The sequence below is a fragment of the Trachypithecus francoisi genome, unplaced genomic scaffold (assembly GCF_009764315.1).
Source record: "Trachypithecus francoisi isolate TF-2019V2 unplaced genomic scaffold, Tfra_2.0 Lachesis_group18, whole genome shotgun sequence".
Lineage (NCBI taxonomy): Eukaryota > Metazoa > Chordata > Mammalia > Primates > Cercopithecidae > Trachypithecus > Trachypithecus francoisi.
Window position 1 is genome coordinate 12,562,395 of NW_022681463.1, and position 7,113 is coordinate 12,569,507.

Consider the following 7,113-nt stretch of genomic DNA (forward strand, 5'->3'; position numbering starts at 1 on the left):
TATACACAAACGAATGTGTTTTATTCCTAGAATTTAAAGCTGACTCATCAAAAATCAGTCCAATCCATCATATAACAGGCTAAAGAAAAACGACATGATATGCAGTGGTGCAGAGAAAGCATTTGACAAAATTCAACACCTATTTATGATAAAAAGCACTTAGTAAACTCGGAAGAGAGGAACTTCCTTATCCTGGTAAAAAGCATCCACAAAAATCAGGCCGGGCATGGTGGCTTGTGCCTGTAATCCCAGCACTTTGGGAGGCCTAGGTGGGCGGATTGCCTGAGCTCAGGATTTTGAGACCAGCCTGGCCGACAAAACTAAATTCTAGTTTTCTCTACTAAAAACACAAAAATCCCCGGGCTTGGTGGTGCACACCTGTAGTCCAGGCTACCCCAGAGGCAGAGGTTGACACCTTACAGGTGTGAGCCACTGCGCCTGGCCAATCTCCTGGTTTTAATACTTACTATAATTATGTAAGATGTTATCATGGGGCCTGGTGTGGTAGCTCACACCTGTAGTCCCAGCACTTTGGGAGGCTGAGGCAAGAAGAACACTCGAGGCCAGGAGTTTGAAACCAGCCTGGGCACTCGGTGAGAACCCATCTTTACAAAAAAAAATTAAAATAAAAATAAAAACTTAGCTGGGTATGGTGGTGCATGCGTATAGTTCTAGGTACTTGGAAGGTTGAGGCAGGAGGATTGCTGAGCCCAGGAGTTCAAGGTTGCAGTGAGCTTTGATTGTGCCATTGCATTGCAGTCTGGATGACAAAGCAAGATGGTGTATCTAAAAAAAAAAAAAAAAAAAAAAAATGATGTTATCATTTCATTTTTATGGGGTGGGGGGCGGGAAGCTAGGTGAAATGTACATACTGTTTTTGCAACTTCTTGTGAGTCTAAAATTATTTCAAAATAAAGGATAAAGAGGAACAACATAGTCTGTAACAAAAGACCATAAGCTGGACGGCTTATAAACAACAGAAATGAATTTCCCACAGTTCTGGAGAAGTTTATTTCTCACAGTTCCATGCCTGGTGAACAGACACTTTCTGATTCACAGATGGCACCTTTTTGCTGTCTCCTTGAATGTGAAAAGGAAGAACTCTGAGCTCTTCGGCTCTTTATAGGGCACTGATCTCATTCGGGGGGCACCACACTCATGACCGCATCACCCCCAAAAGCCTCACCACTAATACCATCACATTGACGATTAGATTTCAATGTGAATTATGAATTAGGTGGGGATGGCACAAACATTCAGGTCATAGCAACAACAAAACAAAACAAAAAACCTTTTGGCTCCTATGGAACCCTTCTCCTTCTCTCACATTGCACAGCTAATTGAGGAGAAGACCCATATCCAAGCTAGCATCATGTCGTGCATGGATGAGTGCAATTCCTCTTTGAGGTCTCGCTTCTACTTCTGTCACTGTCCAGCAAAGAAGCCATGGCGCTATTTAAAACTTAAGTCAGATCTTTCTGCTGCTCCTTATTTCACTCAAAGAAAAACATCGAAGTTTTCACAGCGGCCTCCATGGTCCTACGTGATCTGGCTTTCTGATAACCTTCTGAGTTCTTATTTTTCCCGGACTCCTTTCTAGCCACACTGGCCCCCTTGCTGTTCCTTGAACACACCACATATCCTCCACCTAGGGCCTTTGCTGTAGCTCTTCTCTTCCCAAAATTCTTTCCCAGAACAGGTGTGGAATTAATTGAATAATAAAGGTGTTAAAATGAGAAGACCACCATGACGCACATTCTAAAAGGCTTCCATTCTTTCACTAAAATATCTCAGATTGGCTTCCCTGGGTGATAATCTGGTAACACCCAGGAGTTCCCTTGAATGATATGCACTTCTAGTGTGCACGTCGTGGCCCTTGCACGATCATTTAATAATAGCAACCAGTAGGATTTTTTGGAGATAGTAATTACCAAATCTTGGGCCAGGTAGAGCAAAATAGGCCTAGAACTCATGATTGCTTGGAGCAGTGATTCTTCTAGAGATATCTGTGGGCTATTTGTTCCAGAGATATTTGTTTAGCTGGACAGAAAGGTCAGCAAAGGAAAGAAGCCTACCCATGGGGATAGCCATGCAATGGCAATTTGAGCATGTAAAGCAACAATTACTATCAGTTTCAAGAGTATGAGTAAAGAAAAGCAAAATAAAAACCATGACTCTATGAGTATGACACCATGAGTAAATGTATTAGTCTGTTCTCATGCTGCTGATAAAGACATACCTGAGACTGGGTAATTTATAAAAAGAGGTTTAATAATCTCCCAGTTTTACATGACTGGGAGGCCTCACAATCATGGTGGAAGGCAAAAGTCACGTCTTACATAGTGGCAGGGAAGAAAGAACTTGTGCAGGGAAACTCCCCCTTATAAAACCATCAGATCTCATGAGACTTATTCACTATCACTAGAACAGCATGAGAAAGCCCCACCTCCATGATTCAATTACCTCCCACTGGGTCCCTCCCACAACACATGGGAATTGTGGGAGCTACAATTCAAGGTGAGATTTGGGTGGGGACACAGCTAACCCATATCAGTAATGTGAAATATGCCAAAAGACAGCTCTTAAGGCACACCTAATTTGTAATGTTGTCTTCGACATCAGGCAATGCTGTCTAATAAGCAAGCCAGGTTCTGATGGCAATGCAGTGAATTTCTTAAGTGCAAATTACTTAAAACAAATGCTTCTTGCCCCACTAGTCTTCAGACTTATTCAAATTAGTATGATTACAAAGAAAAAAGCATTTTTTTTATCAGAGGGGAGATCCTCATGCTCCCTTCTGCATCTTCCAGACATTCTGCCTCTATCAGAAAATCCTTCTCTGCTATCAGCCTCCACCACAAGGCTCTTATGCTCTCCCATGGACGTAATATTTTGAAACAAAATTCAGAAAGTTTTACAGCTGAATTTGCCTTTTAGCCCTAAAACACACTTCTGTGGAAGGAGTAAAATTAAGCTGGATACTTCCTTGAGTGGTGGAAGGAAAAGAGGAAGTTACAGGGAAAAGAAGAAAAATCTTTGAAATGAACCTCTCGAGATATTCTCCAGGCACACAAGTCGAAGAAGAACCATTCTTGGTAAAGGGAAAGTGGCATGATCCCCTGTGGCTTGGCTCTCTACCCTCTCTTCTTTCTGCACTGAAGCTAGAGAGCTCCTCACAGCACTTTGAAAAACACTAAATAGTGGCTGAAATAGATGGAGCTCAAAGAATGTGCTGTTCCATCAACAGCCAACACAAATAATGGATCCTTACAAATAGAACTGAAATGTTAACTGCATCCCAAATTAATGATGCTGAAAAGAATGTATTATAGACCAGTGTCTCAGTCTAAATGTGGATGATACAGTCATCACTGTGCCCAGACATCTGGTACATAAACACTTGGATATTTTGGAACAGGGTGAACAAACACAATGGCAAATCTCTGAAAGGCGACTGGCCAACTGAGCAGAGAGGTTAGCAGAACTGACCAGCACATGGAAACAAGTTTTGCTTGCCCATTGACAGGACATGACTTGATTGCATAATGTTGAATTTTTTTCCTTTTTTTTCCTCCTTTTTGTTTGTTCCTCATGTCAGGTGGGTAATGTGCTGACATCATAACAAATTTGGAGGGAGGCACATCTCACATGTGAGTGTGAAAACCCAATCATCACATGTATGAACCACAAAAGGGTCTCAGTATACCTTTAAATAGGAATCTCAAATTTTAAAATATTTTGAAAACACTGAGCCTTATGTCAATACCGAAAAGTCAACTGTTTGGACGAACGGAGGCACGGGAGGAGACCCCTCCTCAGGCCTCTAAGGGTTGAGGAACCTCCTCCTGCTCCCACACGGCAGACGGACCAGGACCTGAGACCTGCTTCCCTCACTCTCACGGCCTCTCTGGGGTAAGTGCCCTTGTCTCCTCTTTACCTCCCTCGGCCAAAATCCTGCGCAGGTCCGAGGTCCATTTTGAGCCACCAAGTGGCTCGGGAGACCCGTTCAGGACGGAGACGTCCGCCTGAAGGTAATCTCCACTTTGGCTCCATGAGCCTCCAGTCTGTCTCTGCTGGTTCCAAAGGACGCTTTGAAGCCAGGCAGAGATCCACTTCCCTTTCCATTGTGTCCATTGTGTAAGTAAAGAGGAAACAAACGGGAAACCCCCCAGTCCAAATTTCCAAAGAGCACCCCCTTAGGGTGCCTCCTAGCCAATTTAAAAAACTTACAGCTTGAACAAGACCTTAGGAGGAAGTGGTTAATTTTCCTTTCCACTGTGGCGTGATCGACCTCAGCAATTTCTGCCAGTGGCTAGGCAAGTGGTCCGAAATTAATTACGTACAAGGCTTTTGGGCCTTACGCTCTCGTCCCGATCTGCCCTATACTCCTCCTTCTCTCCCCGCTCTCTCCACCCCCTCCCTTCCTGCCCAGACTCCTCCTTCCTCCTCCTTATCTACTAGTAATCCACTCGGTCCCGTGCCTCCTTCCGGGCCCCCAACTGGCTGTCTTGAGTCCCCTATCTCTGCCCACACCCTCCTACGGTGTTAGCGCCTTTGCGAGAGGTGGCTGGGGCGGAGGGGGTAGTCAGAGTACATGTCCCTTTTTCATTGGCCGATCTTTCCAAAATTGAGAAGCGTTTAGGGGATTTCTCAGCTAATCCCACCATCTACATAAAGGAATTTAGATACCTTTGTCAGGCCTATGACTTAACTTGGCATGACCTCCAGGTTATCCTAACCTCCACCCTAAACGCTGAGGAGCAAGAGCGCATCCTAGCGGCCGCCAGGCAGCACGCCAACCAACTACATTTAACTGATGCCGCCATCCCACTAGGGGACCAAGCAGTCCCCTCGGCAGACCCAGACTGGAACCACCAAGCAAACCAGCCTGGGCGCCGTAGGCGAGACATAATGGTTCAGTGTTTGTTGGCTGGTATGCAAGGAGCCTCAAACAAAACTGTAAATTTTAATCGTCTTATTTCATTTCTCAATTAGCTCCTGACATTCGTAAGAAACTTCAAAAGGTAGAGGATGGTCCTCAGGCATCAATACAAGACCTGGTTAAATTAGCCTTTAAGGTCTATAACTCCAGAGAGGAGACGGCAAGCTCACCTCAAACAGAAGTTACAGCTCCTAGCAGCGGCTTTACAGCCCAGTCGTAACCCCAGGCCAGAGAGTACACACTCCGCAGACTCCAAGGCTACGAAAGGAGCCTGCTATAAGTGCGGCAAGGCAGGACACTATGCCAACAGATGTCCGCAAGGTCCCCGAGCCCCAACGCAGCCTTGCTATAAGTGCAAGGCGTCAGGACATTGGGCCAGTGAATGTCCTAACCCTCGTCCACCAGCAACCCCCTGCCCTGCTTGCTAGCAGGGAGGACACTGGAAGTCTCATTGCCCCACCCTGAGAACAGGTGCCGCGTCTCCACGTGACCCCCTTTCCCAGGATCCTGGGAGCTCTTTCCAGCTCCTACATCTGGACGACGACGACAACTGAAGGTGCCGAGACTCGGGGACCCCCATCACCCTCGCCGAGCCGTGGGTAACTCTCCTGGTAGCGGGTAAGACAATCAATTTTTTAATCAACGGCGAGGCTACCTATTCTGTTTTGCCGTCCTTCTCTGGACCTAGCCTTCCATCCAATATCTCTGTAGTAGGAGTAAGCGGAAAGCCATCCACTCCACAAAAACTCCACTCCTTAATTGCTGCCTGGCCAACAACTACTCTGCGCACTCGTTCCTCATTCCCAGCTAAAAAGGGCTCCTACCAAAAGCAATCAGTGGAAATCAGTTTGGCTTTCCCCCACTCGCCTCAAACTTACTAAATTTTCTTAACTATCTCATACTCCTCAACCTTGCTGGGACCTTCCTTCTGGGTTTTGCCCCATTCCAACAAATGCTTCCATTCCTCATTCCTATACTAATACTGTGCCTTATTTTATTTTTCATCCGTACGTCCAAATGCCAACCATGGGCCCCGACCTTAACGACGCCCCTTAACAGCAGGAAGTAGCCAGACAGACCACGGCACCCCTTATCACTATTACCAATAAAAGGTTGGACTGTTCAGACGAACGGAGGCAAGATGGTGCACTTTCGGGTTCTTCTTCACCAACTTTTCCCGCGCGTGCGAAAATGCAGCCAGCGCCCAGGGAAGGTGCAGACCAACTAGGCATGCGCCAGGTGATGTCAATCCGAAGAGACCAAGATTTACCTGGTTGCACCTGCGGAACGCCCCCTGACACGCCCGTGCCCCGCCTATTGCCCTCCCACTCCTAGAAAAGCCGCTCCGGAGGGACGCCACGGGCGGCCTTCCTCAGTCCTCCACTCCTGTCGGGATGTCAGGACTGCAGGAACTCCGTCGGAGAGCCCCACCGGGGGACTCTGTTGGCCTTCTTTGCCGGAGGCCGACAGACCTCTTCCCCACACCTTAGGTGACCAAAATAAACTTGCAGTTTTGCTCCTACCCTTTGCCTAGTCGCTGGTTCTTTTGTGCTCGCTGGACTGGTCTTAGAAAAACAAATCAGTTGGTGCCGAAGTAAACTTGCAGTTTTGCTGCTACACTTGCCTACTCGCTGGTTCTTCTGTGCCCGCTCTGGTGGTCTTAGAAAACAAATCATCAACTTTGAAATGAAAGGTTGTTTAAAATATTCTATTAGCCACTTCAGAGCCTTCAAGGGGTGGAAGCTATTACTATCTCCCTATCTTTTGTAAAAACAAAAACAAAAAACATAAACAGGGGTAGATAACCTCTGAGTAAATTTGATAGGTGCAAAATTCTCTCTTTAATTATTTACCCAATAATTATCTATCCTTTTTATCCAACATGATAAAGAGTACGTATCCTCTTGTACCAGACACCATAGTATTTTAAAAGAACATTTAAAATATAAAATACATCGTAGATAAAATATTCAAAGGAAAGATCTGGAAAACCTGTAATACTAGTGCAATGAAATTAACGCAGCTTTGGAGTCAGACAAGCCAGAATTTGGTTCTTGTAACCAATTTATCAGTGGCATCTTGAAACCAAAGCAGTCTCAGAGACGATCAGAAAACCAAGGCCCCTGTGTACATGTGGGGTTGGGGGAGCCTGGGACTGAAGACCTTATTCT

The 7,113-nt window shown here is 45.8% G+C and overlaps 1 non-coding gene across 1 annotated transcript; it reads right to left on the reverse strand.

Moving 5' to 3' along the window:
- Positions 1 to 3,592: 3,592 nt before the first annotated feature.
- On the reverse strand, positions 3,593 to 3,696 carry LOC117063768. Its single transcript, XR_004429061.1, has one exon. It is a non-coding gene; the product is annotated as a small nucleolar RNA U13 (small nucleolar RNA).
- Positions 3,697 to 7,113: the final 3,417 nt, after the last annotated feature.